The following is a 26,022-nucleotide window of genomic DNA, read 5'->3' on the forward strand; positions in this document are numbered from 1 at the left end:
GCTCTGAGGCCCATGGGATCTTTTTAGACGAGGGATTGAACCTGAGTCTCCTGCATTGGCAGGTGGATTCTTTACCACTGAACCACCAGGGAAGCCAAATAAAGTGGTTTTTAATTAGGTATGTACACTTTTTTATAGATAAAATGCTATTGTACACTTAACTGGACCTTTTATGAACTGGGAAACCAAAAAATCCATGTGACTTGCTTTATTATATCATCTGCTTTATTTATTGAGTGGTCTCAAACTGAACCCTTAATATCTCTGAAGGTATGCCTGTAATATTTGTGTATAACCCATGTGCATCCTCCCTTATACTTTAAAGATTACTTATACTTTCTAGATTACTTATAATACTTACTACAATGTAAATACTATGTATGGGACTTCCCTGGCCAGTGGTTGAAACTCCATGTTTCCACTGCTGGGGGCAAGGGTTCAGTCCCTGACCGGGGAACTAAAATTCTGCATGCCGAGTGGCTTGGTGAAGAAAAAAAAAATTTTTTTTAATGCTGTGTAAATAACATTGGCTGGTGCATGGCAAATTCAAGGTTTGCTTTCTGGAACTTTCAGGAATTTATTTTTTCCTCGGGATATTTTTGTTTTGCAATTGGCTAATTCCTGAGATATGAAACTCGAGGATATGGAAGGCCAGTTGTACGTAGCTGCTATGATTATTTCATAAATTTTTTTTAACACAGAGTCATATTATTCATACTCAGTAACATGTGTGTGTGTGGTTCCACTTAGTGTATCTCAGAGACCTTTCCAGATCAGTACATATGGGTCAACCTCATTCTTCTTAGCTGCTGTGTTACATTCCGCAGTAAAGATTACCTTGGAACCATTCCCATTTTGATAAACATTCAAAAAAAAAAAGAAAGAAAAAACCTCTTGTACATGTCTCTTTGTGCCCATAAGTTAGTCTTTCTCTAGAACAGATTCCTGATAGCAAATTTACTGGGTCTAATGGTATGTGTGCATTTTAAATTTTAATAAATTTGGCCAAAATGACATCTAAAAAGACTTTCTGTAAATAGACATGTGAATAGAAATTATACTTCTGTTCACAGCATGGCAATGACTTCCCATACTCTCAACAACTTTTTAAATTTAAACTAAGTCAATGGGCAGAATTCGTACCTCATTTTTTGGTTTTCTTTATAACAAAGAAAAAATATCTTTGTTAAAAGTATGTTTTAGGTTTCTTCTTTAATCTGTGCATAGAAAACTACCTGGAAATTCATGGGGTTTGGAGAACTTTTCATTTTCTAAATTTGAGTCATGTTTCAGGTTGTTTTAAAATAATAATAATATATATATTGCTTTTGTAAATTGAAAAAAACAAGAAAGATGTTTTTAAAAACAATATCTGACAATGGTCCCCGGCCCTTACAGAAAGGTTACTGCCCATTTCCCTCTCAGTACAGTGCTGGCCTTGGAGCTGAGGGCAGCGGGAAAGGTGTGTATTGACAGTCTTTGTTTTCTGTCAGCAAAGATACCACACATCTGTAGAACTGATTGTCAACCAAAGGTTGAGTATTTCTAGTCTTGAAGTGATAGATTCCTGTCCAGATAAATTGTCATGAGCCTCTGCACTCAGGGGCGATGGATATATTGATAGAAGACTTTGGGGGCAGCAGACAGGAGTGCTTGTCAACTCCCATCCTTTATTTGATATTTTTCGTATAATGACTTCCCAACTCTAACGGATTTTAAGAACAGTGGAGGCACTTCCTTCATGATTCAGCGTTAAGACCCCGCTTCCAAGGCAGGGGGCACAGGTTCAATCACTGGTTGGGGAGCTAAGATCCCAAACGCCTTGTGGTTCGGCCAATAAATAAATGTTGTGTCTGACTCTTTTGTGACCTCATGGACTGTGGCCTGCCAGGCTTCTTGTCCATGGGATTTCCCAGCAAGAATACTGGAGTGGGTTGCCTTTTCTTTCTCCCGGGGATCTTCCTGACTCAGGGATAGAACCCGTGTCTCCTGCATTGGCACATGGATTCTTTACCACTGAACCACCTGGGAAGCCCCAGTCAATCAATCCATGAATCAAACAGTGGACATTATGTAAAAATTAAATGTTAGCACTTTAGTTGGATCCTGGGATTGATAAGTCATCGATAAGGACTATCACCTACTTTGATGTTGTTGTTTAGTCACTAAGTCATGTCCGACTCTCTGCGATCCTGTGGATTATAGCCCACCAGGCTCCTCTGTCCATGGGATTTTCCAGGCAAGAGTACTGGAGTGGGTTGCCATTTCCTTTTCCAATCACCTACTTAGAGGCTTTCTTTTCTTAGTATGCTGTCTGCAACTGACCTTCTATCATTGACAGAGAAGGACATTTCCAACTGAAGGTAAAGCCCTAGGGGCATTAAATCCCTCCTGCTGGGCTCAGGTACTCTGGCCGGGGAGTCCTGGGGCTAGGGCCATGGTAGTAAAACGGGAGTGTATGGCCTGAGGGTGACCTCTCTGTTGGGATTACCTCCAGCTTGTGGGAACGTTGGTGCCCTTTCTCCCACCCACGCCAAACTGACTCGCCTTGTTGGTGGCCCTTTTATCACTGAGACCTTTTGCATTAGTTTTTGACCAGACTGACTGCATTCCTCCCTGACCCTATGGGGCTATGTGACCACAGAATGTGTTAGTGGGGTTTAGGGTTGTGTGCCAAGTCAAGATTCTGGTGGACACTTAAAATGATAATGCAAAAGCTACATGAACAATCATGGTTCTGTCTGCATTTTAGGGACAAAACAGTCACCCCTGCCACTTACCGATTGACTGCCAAGCTAACCCCAGGCTTCAAAATGGATGCTGTTTGTAAGTTATCATTTCATTTAATTTTCTGGAAAATCAGTTCCAGAGCCTGAAATCCTACAGCATGAGGCAGACGCCGAATTGAGAACAGGATTTGTGCTAAACCAGACCAGGCAGAGTCTTTAAACTGAGGTTCTTTGATCTCATTAAACTTGCTTTAAGGCTCTTTTCTGGGCCAGCCGCTCTTCTTGGTGCTGTGAATCTACAGTTAATACCTCCCTTCAAGGAGCTAATAGTTTAATAAGGAGATTCTCGTTCATCTTATGCAACAGAAAATTGTATTGTAATTTTAGGAGGAGAAAATAAATCCCAGGAAACAACAACAATACAAGATATTTTGCCCTAGTAACAAAGAAAATCCAGTCTTTAAGTCTGAGCACTTGAAATCCAGTCCCTCAAAGCGGAATGTGGACTTGACTCTCCAGCCAGAAACATCATTCTGAACGATGGTGTAAAGGGTGGTAATCTATCACCAAAAAAAGTTTAGCTACATTACTCCTCATTCCAAGTTTTTCTCAAACATTTCAGAAGCACCTTCACTGATATAGAAACAAATGGGGATTTCAGCCCATATTTTGATAATGAATTTTAGTACTCATTTATGGGCTTCCCAGATGGTGCTATGTGGGAGACATAAGAGACTCCGGTTCAATCCGTGGGGTGGGAAGATCCCCTGGAGGAGGGCATGGCAATCCACTCCCGTATTCTTGCCTGGAGAATCCCATGGACAGATAAGCCTGGCAGGCTACAGTTCCTGGGGTCGCAAAGAGTCAAACACGACTGAAGTCACTTATCTGCATGCATATACACACTCATATGGACGGATGGGCAGATGGACGGGGTCCTTCACTGGGTACATTGACCTGTCAGGCACTTTCAAGGTACTGGGTATATAGCAGGGAAGAAACTGTCAGCTTTTAAGTTGCTTACCTTCTGGTTGAAAGAGAGACTGAATAAATAAACAGTGTGTTAGGTATTGATGAGGAAAAGAGAAGAGAGCAAGAAACTGAGAGTAAAGGTTGGGATGCTGTTGTATGATGCTAGGAAATGCCTCACAGACGTGACTTTTAAGCAGAGACCTGGAGGAGGTGAAAGTGTGTTATTCGCTCAGTCATGTCTGATTCTTTGCCACCCCACGGACTGTAGCCTGCCAGGCTTCTCTGTCCATGGAATTCTCCAGGCAAGAATACTAGAATGCATACCCATTCCCTTCTCCAGGGACTTCCTGACTCAGGGATTGAATCCAAATCTCCTGCATTGCAGGCAGATTCTTTACTGTTTGAGATAGCAGGGATGGCCGAAGGAAGTGAGGGGGTGAGCCATATCTCTTTAGTGGTTGAAAAGCTAAATTCTTACCATAGCATGTTTTCAGAGTGATTTCTAGATATGCATTTATCTGTCACACATGCAGTCTTAGTTTTCCCACATATCTGGGGCCAAATAGTTTGCCTTCCATATCTGCGGCTTTCAAATCACCAGTTTGACCAACTGCAGGTTAAAATATTCAGGGAAAAAATTCCAGAAAGCCCTAACAAGGAAAACTTGAATTTATCACACAGTGACAGCTTTGTATATAGCATTTACCTTGTATTGGGTATTATAAGTAATCTAGGCATGGTCTAAAGGATACAGTAGGATGTGCCTAGGTTATCTGCAAATTCAACGCTGTTTCTTATAAAGGACTCAACCATCCACGGATGTGGATCATGAACCAATCCCCTGCTAATACAGAGGGAAAGATTCTGGAATGCTTGGAACTCCCTTTTTTGTGTGTGTAAGGGACAATTCCAGGAAGAAAAAAAAATGTTTATAGGCTACATTTTTGCTATCTTCAGTTCATTTTTTATTATCTTGAGGAAGTGATAGATTATTTAAAAAATGAATTTTTTTCTTCCCCGTGGGAGTCAATATGAAATTAATAAGAGATTGCTAAAGATTATTCTTTTCAAAATATTCTGAGCTTGGCAGGTTCAACCCCATTTGTATGTCATCGATTTCTTTTTCATCCACATCTGTCATAGGTTTTACAGGAGTCATTGAAAAACAGGGTTAAATATTTCTCTTCATCTAAAAGGTGCCACAGGGTGAACAGGTGAAGAGGGTGCTCTGGTTAGGAGAGTTTTCTCCAAGTGGGACAGAGGAATATGTACATCCAAGGCCCCTGGGAAGGGCCTGAGGGTGAATAAGGAAGTCAGTCCCCAGGCAGCAACCCAGAGGAGCATGGTGATTTGGGGACCCCAGTGTAGGACCCACAAAGGCACAGAAACCCATGGGACATCTCCTTCCTTTGCTTGAGGCCGTGACCACAGGTGCACGTGAAACTAGTTGGCACTTGAATGAGCTGGGAGAGCTTCGTTGGATGTTCTGTAGCCCTATCCATCCTCCAAAATTGGGGATGGGAGATGCAATGTCTGGAGTCACTGGTCAGCCTGCTTCTTTTCCTGTGGTGTGTCCACTGACTGGGAGCTCCAAAGGGAGCTGCTCACAGTTGAATGTCTGGGAGGGCCCCCTGGGTCAGAGGAGGGAGTAGGGATGTACTTGGTCAGGGGCTCTGAGCCTGCAGAACTCCCAGAACAGTGATTCTCATAGTGTGGTCCTGACCTTTGCTCCAGAAGCACCCTGGGTGTTTGTTGAAATGCAGATTCCTGGGCCATCCCAAGAAGTAGAAGATATAGCACTGAGATGGAAGGGCCATCTCCAGGGCTGACACAGGGTCTCAGTGATGCGAAGAACACCTTTGCACAGAAACCTTCTGCTGCAACTGTTCCGTTTCCAAATTATGAGACGATTCCCGTCACATATATGACCGATATGTCCAGTCCTGGAAGGTTAGTAAACCTGGGGTGGGCCTAGACATGGAAATCAGTGAGATTGGTTTTGGGGGTTTTGTATGTGTGTGTGGGTGTATGTGTGTTTGTTTTTGTTTTGGTCACATTATTCAGCTTGCAGGATCTTAGTTCCCCAACCAGGGATCGAACCCACGCCCCCTGCAGTGGAAGCACAAAGTCTTACCACTGGACCACCTGGACAGTCCCAGTAAGATTGTTAGAGAGTTAGGAAACTGTTTACTTTCTTTTTTTTGTTTGTTTGTTTCGGGTTTTTTGTTTACCTTCTTTAATGAGATCTCCCACTTGAGACATGGGTGTCTCTTTCTTTTTTTTTTAAAGGCATTTCCATCTCCATATACCTAAAATCCTGGAGGGAGAGATCATCTAGAAGACCTTTTCCTAGGTGATGTCTGTGGGGACAGGGTGTAACCTTCACAGGTCAGTGCTGATTCAGCAGCGCTTTGGGTCCTAGCCCTTTGTCCGGTCCGGTAGGGGACACTCCCAGCCACAGGACCATTATTGGGTCCTATGGTGACCGCAGCTCTGGCTCTCCTCTGCCCCCTGAGAGGTTCCCTTCCTGCCTATCCCCTACTCCACAAGCCCTGAGTGTCCTCATTCAGGGGTTGAATTCCTACTTCTCTCAGGAGCTGCCCACCCTGCTGGGGCAACCTTCGACCTAGCGCAGCTGCAGCCAGCCCCTTACTGAGCCCTCCAATTTCTGCCCTTGGCAATCATCTCTAGCAGTGACTCCAGGTCATTGCTAAGTAGGGCTTTGTCCTTTGAATAAATGACAAATGTGAAGAGCTAGGAATGGAGAGGGGTTGCATTGACAGAGTAGCCATGACAATAAAGATGGTAGGTAAAACGATCCCTGTTTGCAAATCATCTACCTGGAAAACCTAAGAAGATTGAAGCAAAACCTGCTATAAACAATGAGACCCAGCTGAGACCCATCCAGAGGAGAAAGTTCTCTCTAGACTGCCCAAGGGAGCATCTAACGGCAGTGCGGAAGGGCTGGGTTGACCCAGGCTCTTCCTGACTCTGACCGAGTCTGTTAGGACCTGTCCCTTCCATGGAGGATGGCAGAGGTGCCTTGATAGGGTTCTGTATACATTTATATTTAAGTATTTATTTATTTTTGGCTATGCTTGGTCTTTGCTGTTGCCTGAAGGCTTTCTCTTGTTGCAGTGAGCAGAGACTGCTCTCTAGTTGCAGTGCACTGGCTTCTCATTGGTGTGGCGTCTCTTGTTGCAGAGCACAGACTCAGTAGTTGCAGCTTATGGGCTCTAGGGCTCAATAGTTGTGGCGCATGGGCTTAGTTGTCTTGCATCATGTGGAATCTTCTGAGACCAGGTGTTGAACCCGATTCCCCTGTGTTGCAAAGCAGATTCTTGACCACTGGACCACCAGTGGTCTTCATGTGGGATTCTAAATACTAACACCACTTTGGAGGTTTGCCACATGTCAGTTATGGCTATAAACACAGATTTCAACTAATTTAACCCTCAGAGCAGCCGTGAGTTAGTGAGCACTATTAATTCCAGCCTCATCATCCCTTTGTTGTAGGTGGGAAAATGAAACGTGGAGGAGGCAGAGACTGGCCCAGATTGCATGGTGCATGAGCTATGGAACCCAGGATCCACGCTCTGTCTGCTCTGGGCTGCCTCTGGCCACACAGTGTGAGGGGTCTATCCCCTGAGACACCTTGCTTTTCCACTTTGGGACCCCTCACCCCCACCCACCAAGGGGTTTAGCAAACACTACTGAGTAATATTGCTGAATAAACCTTTATCTCTAGAGCAGTGTTCAGTCTTCAAGGCAGACAGGATGGCCCCCCAAACTCTGAGAATTTAGGTATCCAGGAGTCTGAGTACTTTATTTCTTACTGCGAGCCTTTTGAACATAAACAGCCCCCTCAGTAATTAATTTAAGAATTGATGGGATGCTCGCTTCGGCAGCACATATACTAAAATTGGAATGATACAGAGAAGATTAGCATGGCCCCTGTGCAAGGATGACACACAAATTCGTGAAGCGTTCCATATTTTTTTTGGACTCTGTGGGAGAAGGCGAGGGTGGGATGTTTAGAGAAAACAGCATCGAAACATGTATATTATCGAGGGTGAAACAGATCACCAGCCCAGGTTGGATGCATGAGACAAGTGCACTGGGAAGACCCAGAGGGATGGAGTGGGGAGGGAGGTGGGAGAGGGGATTGGGATGGGGAACACATGTAAATCCATGGCTGATTCATGTCAATGTATGGCAAAAACCACTACAATATTTAAAGTAATTAGCCTCCAACTAATAAAAATAAATGGAAAAAAAAATTAGTTGTAGTATTAAAAAAAAAATTGATGGGAATTCCCTGGCAGTCCAATACCCTGGTCACCTGACTTAAAGAGCCAACTCATTGGAAAAGACCCTGATTCTGGGAGAGACTGAGGGCAAGAGGAGAAGAGGGCAATAGAGGATGAGATGGTCGGATGTCATCACCGACTCAATGGACATAAGTTTGAGCCAACTCTGGGAGATAGTGAAGGACAGGGAAGCCTGGCGTGCTGCATTCCATGGAGTCACAAAGAGTCAGATACAACTTAGCGATTGTACGACAACAACCTTGGCAGTCCAGTGGTTAGGGCTCTGAGCTTTCACTGCCAAGGGCGTGGGTTTCATCCCTGATTGGGGAACTAGGATCCCACCAGCTGTGCACAGCTCAGTCAAAAAGAAAAGAATTGATTTCCTTGCCGGAACCATGGAGATAGAACACATCAACAGTCATTTACAAGTGTTCCCTGAGCTGGAGGGAAGCATGCAAGGGGCTGTCTCTAATGCCTGTGCCTTTAGGTGAGAGACCAAACGCCTCAACCATTCACCATCTGCCTCTGTTTAAAAACAATAAAAAAGCTAGGTCAATAGTACCACCCCAACAAGTGAGGACTACATGAGCTGCTACATGGAAAGTTCTAGAACAGCTTTGACACCTAGCAGGATTTCTGTAAGGGCAAGTCTCTCCCCTGTTCTTCCCAAGAGGGCAAGAGGCTATGGAGGATTTCACAAAACATGATGAATTCTAAGCCCAGCTCTCTGTCCTCACTGAGCTTGTAAATTAGGGAAGTGCCAACTGAAACCACAGTCACAGAAATGAGGATTTCAGGCCTAGAAGGCGAGACGCCACAGGGCTGTGCCTGGTCAGGTGCAGGATGCGTTGTTCTCAGTGGGCGTGGCCTCTGCCCACTGGCCCAATTCCATCTCAGACACAATTTGGGGCTAGAACAGAGATTTTACAAAGTTTGAAAATATGTAAAATTTTTTGAAAAATCCATGGCATAGCAGGGCTGGCCTCGGATTCCTGCAGGGTAACAGGTGGCGGCCCCCCTCCAATGGTCCATGCCTACTCCTCCAGCAGAGCCTTGTTGTGTTGGGGCTTCAAGAGCAAGGCCAGATTCAGCGCTGACCCCACCACTTAGCTTGGGCTGTCCAGGTGGCACTAGGGATAAAGAACCCACCTGCCAATGCAGAAGACATAAAAGACGTGGGTTTGATCCCTGGGTCGGGAAGATCCCCTGGAGGAGGGCACGGCAACCCACTACAGTATTCTTGCCTGGAGAGTCCCATGGACAGAGGAGCATGGTGGGCTACAGTCCATGGTGTTGCAAAGAGTCAGACATGACTGAGGCAACTTAGCATGCACAATACCATCACTTAGCACTGGCATGACCGTGAGCAGCTTACCTGACCTCTCAATGTCTGGGCAGTGGCAGTCGGATGTCATCACCTAGGATTGCTGTGGGCTTCAATGCTTAGTTCATGTGAAAGGCCTGGGCTCAGGGCCCACCTCACAGGAAACACCAGACTGTGATTATTGTGGCTTTTGTTATTATCAGGACTACCCTGTGCCTGGTCTTAGGAATCATTGATGTGTTTGACCCGTGGTTCCAAGGAAGGAAAGCTCATCACAGTCTGGGGTTTTGATTTCTTTTTTTTTTTTTTTTTTGAGTTGTCTTTTGAGTCAAGTCTGAGCTTGGAGAGTGAGGAGAGGATAGCAGACAGGGGAACAGCAAGGGTAAAAGCTTGGAGGTAGGAAGGTGCATATTGCTTTGCTGTTGTTGTTCAGTCGCTAAGTCCTATCTGATTCTATAGACTGTGGCCCGCCAAGCTCCTCTGTCCATGAGATTCTCCAGGCAAGAATCATGGAGTGGGTTGCCATGCCCTCCTCCAGGAGATCTTCCCGACCCAGGAATCTAACCCGAATCTCCTGCTTAGCAGGCATATTCTCTACCACTTAGCCACCATTCAGCCTTCCTTCCATCTGCTGAGTTTTCTCACCTTCTTCCATGTGCCTTGTTCAAGGTTTGGGGCCAGATGCACCTCTGTACCCTCAGGTCCTGGAGAATGATATGCTCAGTCACAGGTTGGCCACAGACACTCCCCCTCTGGACGACAACACCACCCTCAGCAGGTTGTGCTCGGGTTTACTGTTGGGGTCCCAAGAGAGGTGTGGGAAGAATCATTTCAGTTGTTTTTGTCAGTTGCTCGGTCATGTCTAACTTTGCGACCCCATGGGCTGCAGTACAGCAGGCTTCGCTGTCCTTCACTATCTCCCTGAGTTTGCTCAAACTCATCTCCATTGAGCTGATGATGCCATTCAACCATTTCATCCTGTTGCCCTGTTCTCTTGCTGCCCTCAATCTTTCTCAGCATCAGGGTCTTTTCATAAGGTGGCCAAAGTATGGGAGCTTAAGCTTCAGCATCAGTCCTTCCAATGAATATTCAGGACTGATTTCCTTTAGGATGGACTGGTTTGATCTCCTTGCAGTCCAAGGGACCCTCAAGAGTCTTCTCCAGCACCACAGTTTGAAAACATCAATTTTTCGGTGCTCAGCTTTCTTTCTGGTCCAAGTCTCACACCCGTGTCAGTTACCGGATTAGGAAATAGAAAACCTTTAGGAAACCCCAGAACTAGAACAGGACAAATCTCATCTACCAGCCTGAGAATCTGTTTGATTCCAGGAGGAGTTCTGGCAATTGGTGGGGTGGAGTAGGTGGTGAGGCAGAATGTAGTTGTATAGGCTGAGACTGGGGAGCTCAGGAAATGCCTCAAATGGGAAACTTCCAGTTTTTCTACGTGCCAGGGGCCAGGGAGGGCTTTTAGGACAGGGTGTGGCAATGGGCCCCTGCTCCTTTTAGGACCAGAGTGCTGTCACAGAAGAAAGAAGGTGAAGTCGCTAAGTTGTGTCCGACTCTTTGCGACCCCATGGACAGTAGCCTGCACCAGGTTCCTCTGTCCATGGGATTTTTCTAGGCAAGGGTACTGGAATGGGTTGCTGTTTCCACTGCATTCAAAATGCTGAACTTGGGAGTGGCCTGTGTTTGTGACAGTTTAAAATTCTGACATTCCCTAGCAGTCCTCATCACAGATAATCAGATATAAGCCTACAAGTCAAGAATATACTATAAGGGAATTCCCTGGCAGTCCATTGTTTAGGGGTCCATGTTTCCACTGTTAGGGGCCCAGGTTCCATCCCTGGTTGGGGAACTAAGATCCCAACAAACTGCCTGGTGCCACCAAAAAAAAAAAAAAAAGGAGTGCTATAATTTGGCTATTTCCATCTCTTCAATTATTTGTTGCATGTAGAAGTCATACCCCAAAATATCCTTCGTGGCATTCTGTGCTCCACAGTTCTATTTGGAAGTTAGGCCACTGTCTTTATGTGTCAGCCATAAACACTCGGATGAGAGTATGAATTCCTGAGGATCTGCCACTTCCGGCTGGTAGCACGAGCTCCTTTGGAAGTGTCCTGTGTCATAATATGCCCACAGATTTAGAGTTTTAAAGCAGTCATGGAAATAAACAGGTGCTCCGAGTAGCTAAAAATAAGCACCCTGGGAAGTGAAATTGGAGCAGTGCCAAGGAGTTAAGGTGAGGACCCCTGTGCTTTGGGCCAAGGTCAAGACTCTGGGGAGAATGCCAGCAGAAGAAAATCCTGCCCCTCAGCACTGTGTTCAGGGCACCTTCCGGTTGCGCTGGCATTTGTTGCATCACCTCCACCCCCACGCTCACCCTGCCTAGCTTTCCTGCCCAGGTTCTAAGTGGGAGGCCCACACCTGCATGGGGCCCATGTGCATGGTTGGTGAATGGGCACCTCCTCCTGCCCAGGTGGGAAACTGCCCCCCTCTGTCCCTCCCCCTCCCTCCACCAATCCAGGACCTTCTGGACTAGTGACAGAGTGAGGAACAGCTCAAAGTGGAGGGCACTCAGAGCCCAGACATTCCGACTGGGTAATCCTGCTCCTCGCCTTGAGAGCCCCCAGCCACATCCTCCCTTTCCTCCTGCATTTCCTGAGGGGTGAAAGATGTTGGCTGTCACCGGGTGAAGGATGAAGGGTGACAAGTGGAGTAAACACAGCCTGTTAACTACCAGATTCAGTTACCAGCAGTGCCCGAAGACAAATGGCCAGGGGCTGGTCCACCCCTTGAGGACAGGGCATCTTAGACACCACCAACAGGGCAGTAGAAAGAGGAATTTCAAGTGTCATGGAATTGGCTTGCACAGCTGGTATAGTGGAGAGCACTCATCATGTAACCTCAGATTTTGACTATTGATAGTTTTGAATTGGGAACCTGGGTTTGACCCAGAGAATAACTAAAACTGCACAGAAGACATGTCTTTACATCAAAGACATACTATGTGAATCCGTATACTCAAAATCAAGCAAAACTCTATAGTGATAAAGATTAGAACACTTGCTATCTTGGGGGCAGAGGAATATTGGCTGGGAGGGGACATGTGAGAACCTTCCAGAATGGGTTCTAGAATGTTCCATAATTTGATCTGGTGGCGGTGACACGGGTTTATACAGATGTAAAAATTAATTGAGCTGTACATTTAAGATGTGTGCATATCATATAACTGCATGCATGTTATCTCAATAAATAAGTTTTAAAAAATTTAGACATGCATTAAAAAGGAGGGCTATAGAGAAAAGTACCTTGGCAACATTTGAATAGCCTAGCTTTTACCACACTTGGAGTTTGTTGTTCCATGGCCCCGAGTCTTCATAGTTTGACTTGGTTCAATCTAGAAATTTTAAAACGCCAGCCACTTTGGAGGAATAAAATCATGACAAGTCTCTTCTATGTTGATAGTCGAGAGAATAATTTGAAAACTACCAGCCCCTCCTCCTGAATCAGAGTCTCCATCACTGCACAATTTAATGAGATGGTTGGGGCGTCGGTTTCAAGCTGACTCAGCTGTGGAGTTGCTATTTTGCCTCTTACCAGCCCTGGAACCTTCTAGAAAATCGTTGTCCCCTCTCTGAGGCTCAGTTTCTTGGTCTCTGCTGATCTAAGAGCGTTCTTCAGTGAGGGAGGACCTATAAAGGACCCACCGGGTGCTCAGTACTTCACAAGTGATAATGAATGTTAATGCTGCTGGTGATGATTGTTTTCGTCGCCACTGTCACCAAACTGTGCAAAGTTCTGGAGAACTCAGGAAGCCACAGGCTCACCAGCGAGAGCACCGGGCACCTCTGCAGCGGCTCCTAACAGACAGTTCCCACACGACCCAGCTTTTCATACAGTTGGGCTGGCTCCAGGGCGCGAAGGCCCCCTCTGGCTTGGCTGGATTCTCTGGCTGGAGCCTCTGCCGGTTCTCAGAGGAGGAGCGTGCTCAAGTTGGACAGCCTTGTACCCACGTTGAAGCAGCTGTGGCGAACATCTGGCTCTGATTATCTGGCTGGGAATGGCTGGGGGTGGGAGCCTGGTGATTTATAGATTGCTCCCCTGGCTGTAAATCCCATCTGTAATTGTGACTTCTCTGTCCCTAATTGTTTGCAGAGAAGAGCGGAGTTCCAGGGCCCACAGTCCCTGGCAGGGGGGGGTGAAGTTTGTTGCTAGGACACCGCCGTCTTTGTTTTGGTCCCTGCTCAGCAGTGTTTTTAAGGCCCTGTATACATTTCTCTGTATTGTTAATGTAATTTGTTCAGGCAGTGAACAGCCAAGTTCAGCCGAAGGAATTCGATACTCATAACAGAAACACCAGAGGCCAGGTTTTTGTGGTCAAATTAGGGTTTGGAGGCCTAGGAAGAGAATGGACCGCTTGAGCCAGGCCAGGGGGACAATCTGCCTTTCTTTTTCTTGTGTTCACGCTGGCCGGGGTTCAGCTTCCTTGCCGGGCTTGGCCTGAGGGGCTCCATCATATTCAGGGCTGTGCTGGATGGGGAGTGGGGCTGTCCTCGGAGAAAAGGAATGCAGACTTTATTCAAACAGGGATGAAAGGAAACTAAAAAGTATGGACAAGTTGGAGCCCTCTCTGCCCAGCCTTCCCCTCACACAGGTCTCCAGGCACCTTTATCTCCTGCCACCACCCGCATCCACCCCAACTCCTCTCACCCCTCCCTCCACCCGCCACCACCCTGCTCCCGCCCTTGGATTACTTGACTGGTGCGGAAATCCTAGTGGGGATCCGTTGGGAAGGTATGTGACTGTGCAAAATGCAATTTGCCCGTTTCCGTTGCCCGTGAAGACCCGCCAGCCCACTTGCCATCTGGGAACCTCGCGTCCTGCTGTGCTTTGAGTTTTCGGAAATGATGGATTCCAAACGACTTCCAGTGAGTGGTTAGTGATGTTAACTCTGCGTTTTTACCCTCTTCACTCTGCCTCAGAGAATAAAACAAATCAAAACAAACATACCAGCCCACAAACATTTTCCATGCTTTCTTCTGCTTCTAGAACGTGTACATGTGGTGAAATTAATCAGGCCAACATTATCAGCCCCCTTGCTCCCCGCCTGCCTTGGAAGAATGCCTGGTGTGCGTGCATCCATGCATCCATCTAACAATTACAGAACACCTTCTGGGGTTACCAAGTAGAATCTGATAGGGTCCCAGCCCATGGGACCTTGAAAGGCAGGGGGGACAAACAGGAAGACTAGTCCTTACCATAAAGCAGAGTGAAACATCACCTGGAATATGTGTAATAGGAGCGGCTCAGGCTTGGAGGGGTGAAGGGGGCCCTGATAAGGAGGTGTGTGAGCCGAGCCCTGCAGGAGAATACTAAGTATCAGTTCTAGTTATAACCAAGGTCCCCTGAGCTTGCTGCCATTCCAATGACAGGAACACCCTGGGGAGGGGAGGGGAGAGACCTGCCTTCTTAGTGGCCCTGTTGTCCCTAGAGAATGCTGGGGATTCACCAGCCGTTTTCAGAGGCTAACCGTTTTCATTCAGAAGGTGAATCTTGTGACTCATGTAGACACCTTCTTCCCTAACTACTTCCAGACACTTGACATTATCTTAGAACAAGCTGATGCATTAGGGGCATATTCACTCAGCAATAAATGTTCATAAATGACAGGGCCAGCTAAGCCAGTGAACTTCCTATTCTTTTTTTTTTTTTAAGTTTTTATTTTGTATTGGGTACAGCTGATGAACAATGTTGTGATGTTAGGATAGTTTCAGATGAATAGCGAAGGGACTCAGCCATACATATACATGTATCCATTCTCCCCTAAACTGGCCTCCCATCCAGGCCACCACATAACATTGAACAGAGTTCCCTGTGCTATACAGTTGGTCTTTGTTGGTTATTCATTTTAAATATAGCAGAGTGTACATGTCCATCCCAAACTCCCTAACTATCCCTTCCCACCCTCCGCCCCATCCCTTCCACTGGCAAGCATAATGAATTTCCTATTCTTGATGGTTATTGACTTCTGTACCCCTCTCCACCATTGCCTATACTAGCATCAAATAGCACCAGTCAGTTTATATTAAAATCATTGTTTTCTTATTTGTCTCCTTCATCAGATCATTAATGCCTTCCTATCAGAAATGGCGTTCTTCTCTCCCCATGCCTAGAAGTGTACCCGAGAGGTGTTCACTGTGTATTTGTGAGGTAAAAAAATTCACGTATATATGTCTTTTATTCCTTAAGGAATTTGGTTTTCTAGACAATAAATGCTTATTTTTCAAGACAATAATATTAGCTTTAGCCAATTTTTGATGGCAATTTTCTAAAAGGCATCCTACACTCCTCTAACTTCTTAAATAGTGAAGACAGAATCTTTTTTGTTTCATTTTGTTTCTGATGACTCAGGATCAGTTCTACAAATCTTAGTTTTGACTAGGACCAACATAAAATGAATTTTTCACTGGCTTTCATGGTATTGTAGAACCATAAAACAGAGACATCACTTTGCCAACAGAGGATAAGGTGTCATGATATCCTCACACCCACATATATTCAGAGGAAGGTAAACATAAAGCAAAATTTGAAAACATGGTAATGATGATTAACCTGGTTGAAGGAGGAATGGATTTTCATTCTTCTTCTACTATTCTCTTGTAAATTTGGAGTTTTTCTAAATAATAAAAAGTTGGAGAAAACACTCAAATTGAGTCTATAAATTGTGGATAATAACAGTTTATATGTAATGAGTACAGAAACATGAAGAGGCATGATAAATAACACATTGGGACAATAATTACTTCTGAGAAGGTGGGGAAATGGATGGTTGAGATTGGGTACTTTAGCTGGGTATCAGTGACACTCTATTTCTTTAGAAAAAAATGTCAGGAGAACTCTGAGATCATCATGAGAAACTGTTAAATTATTCAGTATGGGTAATGAGTCCATTGATGTTTCCAGTTATTTTCTCGATTAAAAAAAATATCATCTATAGATAGTTCCATTACTAAATAGTAATGTTTTTTTGCAGAGACCTAGGTAAATGATATAGTTTTATCTTTAATGAAAAATTTTTGTAAGAAAGTGTTTTGTTGCTTAAAGGACTGTGGAATACCTCCTTCTCCCTGATAGACGCCTGTCGAGCATCTGCCTCGGCATCACCTCACGGCACATAGGAATTTCAAAAGTTGCCAGAGCAAGGTGGGCCATGGACATGACCGCAGGAAAAGCCCAGTCAGCTTTAGGCCTGGCCCCCTTGGGAATAGTCCTCTACCCAGATCACTGCCCAAAGGGCAAGGCACGCTCAGTCTCCATCCCATCCCAGACCTAAGCATGTCTGAGCACGCAGAATTTCTGGACGAGCCAAGTCTGAGGTCAGGTATCTGCTGTGGATGATGCTACCTTTCTGATTTGCTTTGGTCCAACTCAGGGTTGGAACTGCCCAAGAGTAGACAGGATGTCATGCCTCCAGCTAAAGGCTGGACAAGCTTAAGTCCAAGGGACAGAACCAGACTGGAAATCAGGAGATCTCGGCAGAACCCATTGGTGCAAACACAATTATTTATATATCCCTGTGTGTGAAAGTGTTAGTCGCTCAGTCGTGTCCAACTCTTGGCGATCCCATATACTGTATCCTGCCAGGCTCCTTTGTCCATGGGATTTTTCCAGGCAAGAATACAGGAGTGGGTAGCCATACCCTTCTCCAGGGGATCTAACCAACCCAGGGATTGAACCCAGGTCTCCCATAGTGGGATATAACCTGAGAACACCAAATCCTAACCACTAAACCACCAGGGAAAGGATATAGCCTGAGGAGCTAAAGAAGAAGGTATATACTCCAACCCCCCCGAAAAAAGTCCTGAACTGTTTTCATTAACCAGGTTGATGCAGTGGTATTAGTGTTGTTATTCCGAGTCTGTTGTGTATGTCTTATGAAGGGAGTAAATGAGTAATCATGTTGGTGTCACTGAGAAAAGAATTTTCAGTGTGCTTAAAAGAGGTACAAATGGAAGATCAAGAAGGCTGAGAAAAAAATTATAGTTCTGAATGCAAACTGGAAGGACTAGTTATAAACTCATCATCTATTTTCATTAGATTAAGAGAAAATTTCTTTCCTAACCTGAAAAGGAAAAGTCCTAACTGAAAAGTCCTAGAAATAATCATCATTTGAGTAGCAATGACTCGCTAGTGCTCAGACTGTGACCACTTAATACTATTTCCCACTGAAATACTAATAGTCTCCTACAAGAGACTCGGGTACTAGGGCCACTAGGTCAAAAAGGCTCAGGAGTCATTCTAAACAAGAGAGAAAAGATGAAATAGTGTGAACATCAATAACATATTTATTTAAAGCTTTAAATTAATGACTTGAAACTAAACAAAAAACTCTGGTCTCCTGTGGAGGATAAAAAGGAGCCATAGTCAATATTTCAAGCCCGATATATAAAAGGAAAAGATTGGACTTTTGTCCCACCTGTGCCGTGGGCACTGGCCCACCCGATAGTAGTGAGGAAGATTTATCTTTATAGAGGTATCCCAGCTACTAAGGGAAGAAGAAGTAATTTTGTTTCCTCTCCCTAAGATAAAATAATATTAAACCTCAATTTGATGAAGCCTCTAGATCTCATTATTAGTTTACAAGAAGTACATGGTTCAGAGGACGTGGTAAATGACATCCTAAGGATTGTTGTTCAATCGCTCAGTCATATGCGACTCTGAGACCCCCTGGACTGCAGCACACCAGGCTTCCCTATCCATGACCATCTCTTGGAGCTTGTGCAGACTCTTGTGCATGGAGTCGGTGATGCCATCCAACCATTTCATCCTCCGTCACTCCCTTCTCCTCCTGCCCTCAATCTTACCCAGCGTCAGAATCTTTTCCAGTGAGTCAGCTCTTCACACCAGGTGGCCAAAGTATTGGAACTTCAGCTTTAGAATCGGTCTTTCCAATGAATTTTCAGGGTTGATTTTCTTTGGGATTGACTGGTTTGTTCTCCTTGCTGTCCAAGGGACTCTCAAGAGTCTTTTCCAGCACCACAATTCAAAAGCATCAATTCTTCAGCACTCAGCTTTTTTTATGGTTTGACTCTCACATCCATACATGACTACTGAGAAAATTGTAGCTTTGATGTATGGACCTTTGTCAGCAAAATGTTGTCTGTGCTTTTTAACATGCTATCTAGGTTTGTTCCAAGGAGCAGGCATCTTTTAATTTCATTTCTGCATCACCATCTACAGTGATTTTGGAGCCCAAGAAAATATAATCTGCTACTGTTTCCACTTTTTCCCCATCTATTTGCCAAGAAGTGATGGGACTTGATGCCTTTATCTTAGTTTTCTGAATATTAGGTTTTAAGCTAGCCTTTTCACTCTCCTCTTTCTCCCTCATCAAGACGCTTTTTACTTCCTCTTCACTTTTTGCCGTTAGAGTGGTATCATCTGCATATCATGTCAGTCTTCTTGAGATACTCAGTGTAATACGGACGAAATGTTGTGTTATTTGGGCTCTGCTTCACAGTAATTTGGCTCAAGTTGGGTTGGCCCTGGAGTGGATGGGGATAGATGAGCCAAGCCAAGATGGACCATGGGCTAGTCATGGAACATGAGTGAGGACTTGACCAGCTTCATTGTATTATTCTCTCTACTTTTGTATATGTTTGACATTTTTCAAAATAAAAAGCGTTATATAGTTTATTTTTATTCACCTGGAAGAATCCAGGATAAGAGTTGGAGTGCTTGCCAGACAGTTGAATGCTTGAGCAGGACCAGTAAAAATGAGGGAGGGAAGAGAAGGAGACCTGCAGGAGAAGCGTCTCCAAGAAGCCATGCAAGGAGGTGGACTTCCCCAGGAGGACTGGATTTGGGTGTGCCAAGAATGAGAAGGAGGGGTAAGAAAAAAGGGAAGCAAAAGCTCGGGGGAAAGTGCGCAAGAGACTGCCAAATATGGGAGGCTGTGCAATTTCACACAGCACTGCAAGTAATAAGTCCTTTAATCCTTAAAGCCAACCCCCTTGTGAGGAGCATGATATTCTTTTTTTTAATGATAGATTTCATTTATTTTTTATTGACATGTGGTTGGTTTACAACGTTGTGTTTATTTCTGCTGTACAGAAAAGTGATTCTTTTTCTTTTTCTTTTTTTCTGGCTGCACTGGGTCTTTATTGTGGCACGTGGGCTCGGTAATGAGGCGTGCAGGCTTAGTTCCTCTGCAGCATGTGGGATCTTAGTTCCCTGACCAGGGATCAAACCCACGTCCCCTACATTGGAAGGCAGATTCTTAACCACTGGACCACCTGGGAAGTCCCGGGAAATTGATTCTTCATTCCTGTTTTAAGCTTGATGAAACAGTCATAGATAAATTACTTGCCTAAGGTGACCCGTGCCTGTCAAGGCAGGAATTGAGCCTGAAAAACCTGGAACCTGGGCTCTTAACCGTTGTGCTCTGCTGCACTTGTTCGGTCAGTGCCACTGTAGTGTTTTGGCGAAATCTATGACAGTAAATGTTTCCCGTCCCAGCTTCTCTATTCTCCCATAGTTCCCATTCTCCCCATCACCCAAGCTGTCTGTCTTCGGATCCTCTTTCCCTCAAGTTCCATAAACACTATTCAGTCTCCAGGTCCTGTTGATTCAGTGAAACTATCCTCCAGCCCCAGAGATACCCCCAGAGGACATGGTGTGGACATCAGGCCTGGCTCACTGCAGTGGTGTCCTGACTTCAGCTCTTGCCTCCTGTTTATTGCCATTTTTAAAAAACCTCTGATGGGTACCACATTCTTTACATCATTGTCCTGCTCACAAACCTTCAGAGCATCCTCATTGACCATACATTGAGTGTAGGGGCTTGTTGTCAGGACAGTGAGTACAAAGGTGATGGAGGTGGACCTTGATTTGAATAGCATCTCTGGCACTTTTTACCCTGAAACTTATCTGTGGTATCTTCTCTGCAAAATGGGGGCTTCGAGATGATCAAACTTGCAAAAAAATACAAACATCAAGTGCCTCGGACAGTATATGCTTTTGGTCTCCAGAGTGAATGAATACTGAAGTCTTCACTCCTAAGCTCTTTTGCTGTTTTTCCAGCACCTTATGATTTAAAGTGTTAGTTGTTCAGTCATGTCCAACTCTGCGACCCCATGGACCATAGCCCATCAGGTTCCTCTGTCCATGAAATTGTCCAGGCAAGAATACTGGAGTGGGTAGCCATTCCCTTCTCCAGGAGGTCTTCTCTACCCAGGGAATGAACCTGCATCTCCTGCATTGCAGGTGGATTCTTTACCATCTGAGCCACCATCTTATGACAGCTCTCTACAAAAAATTACCTACTGAATATCTTTGGACTTCTCTTATCTGCATCCTTTAGAACTTTCAGCTCTCATCACTGGCTTGATCTCTCTGCTTTCAAAAATCAAACTCATCCTCAGAGATCAACTAAAAAAGCATCCCACTCAGGCTGGGGGATTCGTTCCTCCCACAAAGTATTAGAATCTTTACCACTTGGATCCCACTCCTGGGTTTGCAAAACAGTCAGATTCCAGAAAACTTGGGTTAGGGGAAGGCGTTGGCAGAACAACATCAGTTTGCATTTTTACCAAGTAAGGGTATTAAAAGAAAGAGCTATCCCCTACTATCTCTGTAATCTCATTTCAAAAGGAACAGTTTAATAACAATAACCAAAAGAGAGAATAAACTTACCCCAGACTAAAGGACAGTCCTTTAAATTGTATACATTTAACTTCTCTCAGTCCTTTTTTTCCTACCACTTTGACAGGAACCACTGATGTGTGCCATGCCTTTGAAAGCACATGTGTCTTATTTCCCATTTTCATTACAAGCTCTTTGGGTTCTTGGACTCTGTCTTTATTGAGAACTTATTCATTCAACATTTGATACTTGATTGGCTTTAAAATCAGTCATAAATAGTTCGATGGTATCTGGGCATTTGTTTTTCATTCAATAGGTAATCGTTGAGCAGCTCCTTGTAGTCTAGCAATGTCTTAGGGACTGAGATATTTTCTAAAAAAAGATAGTGTCCCAGACTTGGAAATACTGCGTTTCAAGGGAGCAAGTGGTCCGTGTCAGTGTCCATTTATATGTAAGGACTTCATGCTGGAGAAGGGCAGCCCACGTGAGTAATGAATCCTTCCTGCCTTCTAGGGGAACTTGAAGGAAGAAGGTTGGGAGGAAGTGGGTCGGGACCCCCTTCAAGCTTCACATCTTGACTTGAGGCTCCTGAGAACTGCAGGATGGTTTGAATTTAGTGAGAGCAAGTAAGGAAGGAGAGGTTGAAATGGGCTGCCAAGGTCACAGAGATCTTGGAAATGAAGACCTTATTTTAAAGGAAGCTGAGGGACAAATGGGAAAATGTGATATAATCCCACGTTTGTTTAAATTTTTAAAAAGAAGAAGAAAAAGGAGGAGTCATGAGTGACATGTATACACTGCCTTATTTAAAATGGATAACCAACAAAGACCTACTGTAGCACACAGGGAACTCTGCTCCGTATTCTTTAACAACCTAAGTGGTCAAAGAATTTGGAGAAGAATAGATACATGTGTATACATAATGTGAAACTGATACAATATTGTTAATGAACTATACTCCAATATAAAATATAAAGTTAAAAAAAAAGATATTTATTAGACAGCTAAACCAGTCAACTATGAAGAGTGTCCCACATGACCCAGGACAAGGACACTTACACTTGATTTACTGAATTAGTATTTGTTGGCTCTTTGACTTTTTTTCTAAAGTAAGTTAATTATATGTTTTTTTTTAAAAAATTAAAGCCAAAAGTAACCCTTTTAACTACATTTAGTTGAATTATATTTACACATGCCAACTGATTCTATTAATAACGTTTGCTAGAATGTAACTAAGCTGTTAGAAAAGACCTTTGTTAATAGATAAAAATTTATATTTCCAAAAGGAATAAAAAAGGAAGAAGGGGAAGAGGAGGAGGGAAGAGTCAGAAAGATGTGAACTTGCGCTTGTTTGTTTATGGCTGTGCATCCTTTTTAAAATATTTATTTACTTATTTGGCTTCCTCATGTCCTAGTGGTGGCAGTGGGGCCTCTCTCTAGTTGTGGTGGTATGGACTCAGCACTGTGGCTCTCGGGCTTAGTTGCCCAAAAGCATGTGGGATCTTAGTTCCTCCACCAGGTTTCGAACCCACGTCCCCTGCGTTGGAAGGTGGGAAGTCCCTGACTGTACATTCTTGAAAGGAGATGGAAAAGATTGACACCAGATGATGGGGAAGCATGTAGAAAGAGAATATTTCCTTGTTTTAGTTGTGTTACTCTAAAAAAGAGAAAGGAAGAGAGAAGCATGTTTATGAAAGAAAATACGGAACTTGGGAAAAGATTTTTTTTTAAATGCCCCCTTAATCCTGTCACCCAAGTATAACCATTTAAATATATTGGTCCAATTTCTGCTGGACCTTTCTTCTGGTGCGTAAATTATGTACTTGCTTCTCTTTTCAAACATCCGTGTCTCCATACTGAGGTAGATTTTGGTGTCTTGCTTTTTTCACGTAGTATTTAGTCATAGGCTTTGTCTCCAGCTGATAACACTTAAGCATTCCCCCATTTTTAGAAACTCAGGGTTTTCTGGTGTTTTATAAACAAACCGTAGTCCAGTGCAGGTCTTTTGTGTGTGAAGATTTTTATAAATTTAGGATTATTACCCTAGATTCCCAGATGTGGAATCAGGGAGTAGAAGTTTAGAACACATTTCAAAGTTCTTCGTCATGTTGCCAAAGTTTCTTACAGTGGACTGAACCAGTTTATACCTGGAGCTGCCTTATTTCTCCCTCACCCTTGCATGGCACGCCAGTTCTTTGGAACAGAATCAGTAGGATTACAAAGTCTTAAAAAAAAAAAGCTTCAAGTTGTCTGTTTTTACTAGTTTTCCCAGGCCATCCACCCTATACAGTCAACTTGATTGTATTGCCCGAGGAAAAGCCTGAGAGGTGGGTGGATACCACTCTTTAAAATTGTTTTCGGTTATTTATTTTTGGCTGCACTAAGTCTTTGTTGCTGCCAGAGGGCTTTCTCTAGTTGTGGCCAGCGAAGACTCCTCTCTAGTTGTGGAGCACATGCTAGAGCACCGGCTTCAGTAGTTGCGGCTCATGGGCTTAGTTGCTCCGAGACATGTGTAATCTTCCAGGACCAGGAATCAAACCCATATCCTCTGTATTGGCAGGCAGATTCTTAACCACTGGACCACCAGGAAAGTCCCTGGACATCACCTTTTAATTTGCTGTTGCATGCGTGCTAAGTCGCTTCAGTTGTGTCTGACTCTTTGTGACCCCATGGACTGCAGCTCGCCAGGCTCCTGTGTCCATGGGATTTCCCAGGCAAGAATACTGGAGTGGATTGCCATGCCCTCCTCCAGGGGAGCTTCCCAACCCAGGGATCAAATGCATGTCCCTTTCGCCTCCTGCATTGGCAGGCGGGTTCTTAACCACTAGCGCCACGTGGAAAGCCCTATTTCACTGTTAGTTTGTCATAAAGGAACAAATGTCTTAAACTTTCCAAACTTTAGTCTTAGTTTGACTTTTGAAATCTTGGGGATTAATGCTGACCCATTATAAGGTATACTGAAAATTCTTTGAAACATTGGCAGAAATCTTTCCAATGGACCAGATGACTGAGGCAGCCAGATGGAACAGCCCCTGCCAGTTGCCCACCCATGGGAAATGTGGGGTCTGTCTGGGTTCTCTGAGGAATTGCATTGCCGACTCAGGCCCACGGGACACCTCTCCCCAGCTGTCTGCCACCGCCTCCTAGCAGTCTGGTTTGCATTTCTTCTTTGAGGTAGAAGTGGGCTTTTCCATTCTCCACTTGCTCTCAGAGACTGAAGAATCATTTCACATCTGAGAATAATTCCTCATCGGCTGAGAGCAGAAAGCGGTCTGGTCTGACCACTTGTCCGGCTTCTGCCTGGACACCTGCAGCGATGAGGGCAGTGCAGAGCAAACGAAGTTCCTGCTTGTCCACACGACAGCCTGTCACTTTCAGAAGACAGCCTGCCTGTGTTGTCTTCCCTTCACCTCGACCGTTTTCCAGACAACAAAATTTTGAATTTTCTGGGCGCTGGAGAGGACTCTCAAACACTGAAGCAGCTTCCTTTCTCGAGCACCATGAGGAAGAATTGACCCACTTCCATGCTCTTCCTACCTTTTGCCTTGGGATATCTATGAGAATAGGGCTTTATCTCTGTGAACCTTTGTCTTCATGGGTTTATCTCATTTTTTCCAATAGTGTAGGGGCTATGCATGCAGACTTTTGGGTCAGGATAGGTTTCAGATCCCACCCTCGGCTAGTTGATAGCTTCCTGGTGCCTCGGTTTTCTCACCTATAAAATGGGACTAACACTTTCCACCACAGATGATTGTCATGAAGATAAAGTGAATTTGGTATAGTAAACAGTGCCTGGATGTTGTGAGACAATGGAAATATTTGACCTGTTGAGATGCTTTGAGATCTTCACTATGTTCCTTCAGGTTGGCCTGGGGAGCCTGTGAGTTCCTACCTCACACGTATTCATCACTCAACAGTACTGACTGTGATACTGTCATATGCACGTGGGCGCCATCTTGTCCTGGCCACCGGGGCCGCTACGGTGCTCTGCGTGGTGGTGACACTGCCGTTCCAGGGATCAGGAGAGACATCTGTATGTCTGATCTAATGCTGAGCGACTTCTGTGAGCTCTCAGGGGCCCTCTGTGCAAAGACTTTGAATTTGTTCTTCCTTGTTCCGCTTACAGACACTAACCCACTTGAGACCATAAGTATTTTCTTTTCATCCTCTTTCCACTATTTTCTCTCCTACTTACTAAGCCCTGTTTCTTCCGCTATTATTTTCTTCTTCCCAAATCATACTCAGGAAGAGAAGGCCTCAAAAAACAGAAACAAGAATCCACTCTCCCAATGCAGTCAGCACAGGTTTGATCCCTGGTCGGGAAAGATCCCACATACCATGTGATATGGCCAAAAAACCAACAAAAAACGAGACATGCTTCAGTTCCTGAATATATTCCTCTTTACTTTCACCCGGTTAGCGATAACAGCAACTGGGATTATAAAGAGTGGACTGCACTTAGAGCTTGGCAGGTCTTACTTAGAACAGAGCAGATTCTTTATTGTTTTATCCTGACCTGGAGAGTCAGTATACTGTTTCCTTACTTGTTCTCTAAAAGACTTAATTCAGATTTTTTTTGTATAATTTTGTTTATTCATTTATTTTACTTTTGCCTGTGCTGCATCTTTGTCACTGCAAGGACTTCTCTCTAGTTGCAATGAGCAGGGGCTACTCTCTAATTGTGGTGTGCGGGCGTCTCATTGCCGTGGCTTCAGAACTCGCGCTCTCGGGTGTGTGGGCTTTAGTAGCTTCGGCACACGGGCTCAGTAGTTGCATCTCCCATGCTCTAGGACACAGGCTCAATAGTTGTGCTTAGTTGCTTGGAAGAATGTTGGATCTTCCTGAATCAGGGTCTCCTGCATTGGTAGGTGGATTCTTTACCACCGAACCACCAGAGAAGCCCCGAGTTTGTTTCTTTTAAACATACTATAAAATTCACTCTTTGTGGAGTACAGTTCTATGGGTTTTGACAAATTGTACCACTAAGTAACAGAATAGAACAAGTTCATTCACCACCAGATTCCCCATGGGCATCCCCTTGTAG

General features: G+C 44.5%; 1 protein-coding gene and 1 non-coding gene across 3 annotated transcripts in view; both read left to right on the forward strand.

Annotated features, from left to right (window-relative positions):
- The window catches only part of TCF7L1 (transcription factor 7 like 1), a 187,583-nt gene that overhangs the window by 79,933 nt on the left and 81,628 nt on the right, over nt 1-26,022 (forward strand). The gene's annotated exons all lie outside the window — the stretch shown is intronic.
- LOC122704096 lies at nt 7,594-7,700 on the forward strand. The gene has a single exon (XR_006343727.1). It is a non-coding gene; the product is annotated as a U6 spliceosomal RNA (small nuclear RNA).

The sequence above is a fragment of the Cervus elaphus genome, chromosome 11 (genome assembly GCF_910594005.1).
Source record: "Cervus elaphus chromosome 11, mCerEla1.1, whole genome shotgun sequence".
NCBI classification, from domain to species: domain Eukaryota; kingdom Metazoa; phylum Chordata; class Mammalia; order Artiodactyla; family Cervidae; genus Cervus; species Cervus elaphus.